Genomic DNA, 1,330 nt, shown 5'->3' with positions numbered 1-1,330 from the left:
TCACGTGCTTCCACATCACCAAAGATGGACAAAGGGTCCCAGGCTAAGCTGTAGATACATCATTGGTGGTGAGTGTAGGGATGCTGGGGCTTGCTTTCTCCTGAGGCTTTCTCTCTTTTTCATTTTTAAAGACACATCACCATTTGTTCAAAAGGGTGTAGTGAAGTCCGCATACCTCATAAGGGTTTTCCTATTTCTCCCTAGCCTCTGGTCCACACTGTAGGCCTCCTGAGCTGTTCTACTTTAGGAAACTGAATTCCACTGGGATGGCTAACTGCATGAGCCTGTGGGGCAAAATGAGAACCTGGAATGGGCCCCAGTCAGTCACTGTTTCAGCCCCATTTCATCCATACTGCAGAATGCAGTGGCTGTGCTATGAACTGCACCTTTTCCAGGGTAGCACTATAGCCTTAGAGGTAACACTGGAGTTTTTAAAAGCAAAGACAACCTGTTCTGGAATTTAAATAAATAAGTCTAGCATTTAAGGAGTGTGAAGTAATCTTCAAGATGGCCACTTAAAGATTGCTGTTTATGTAACTGTAACATCCAGTGAATTCACTTCAGAGTTTTTTTTAAAATAACCTCACCCAAGGATATGTTTATTGATTTTTAGAGAGAGGAAGAGAGGGGGGGGCATTGATGTAAGAGAGGAACATTTTTTGATTGCCTCCCATATGTGCCCTGACCAGGAATCGAACCTGCGAGCTAAGTATGTGCCTTGAGTGGGAATCGAATCCACAACCTTTTGGTGTATGGGATGGCACTTCAACCAACTGAGCCTTTGAGAGAAACTCTGAAAGATCTTCTCAGGGCAGAAATTCAGTGTCAATTACAAGAGTACCAAGTACATTGGATATAGGTGCTCTCATTTCATTCTCAGGGCAGCCCTATGTGGCAGGTGTTATGACACCCAAGGAGGAAACTAAAGCTTTGGTTACAAGTAGAGGAGAGAGGGAAAGCAGGGCCACATCTGGCTTATCTGGATTAAACTCATGCTCCCATCATACCAGCTGGCCCTCAGGGAGAGATCTGGGTGAGCTGGTCTCCTTAGGACTTTTATCAGGCAGAAATCTCAGAGACTTTTCTCCTTGTCAATGAAATCCAGTGTTTTCACCATCTTCCAGCTGATGCCTAAAAGTCTCAGAAGCAAGCTCTATGTCAGTATGGTTAACTCTTCTCCCCTTCCAAAGAAGAAGGGGCTGATGAATAAAACTCCAAGGCTCCCCTTTCTTTCCCAAGTTAGGCCCAAGAGATATGTGGAAAAGAGGAAACACAGAAATTACCTGGAAAAGTGCATAGAATCAGCTTCTTTAGGAGCCAAAGCAATTTA

This window comes from Sturnira hondurensis, unplaced genomic scaffold (genome assembly GCF_014824575.4).
Source record: "Sturnira hondurensis isolate 20B ecotype Veracruz unplaced genomic scaffold, ASM1482457v3 Scaffold0001074, whole genome shotgun sequence".
NCBI lineage: Eukaryota > Metazoa > Chordata > Mammalia > Chiroptera > Phyllostomidae > Sturnira > Sturnira hondurensis.
Note: the sequence above shows the minus strand (reverse complement) of the source record.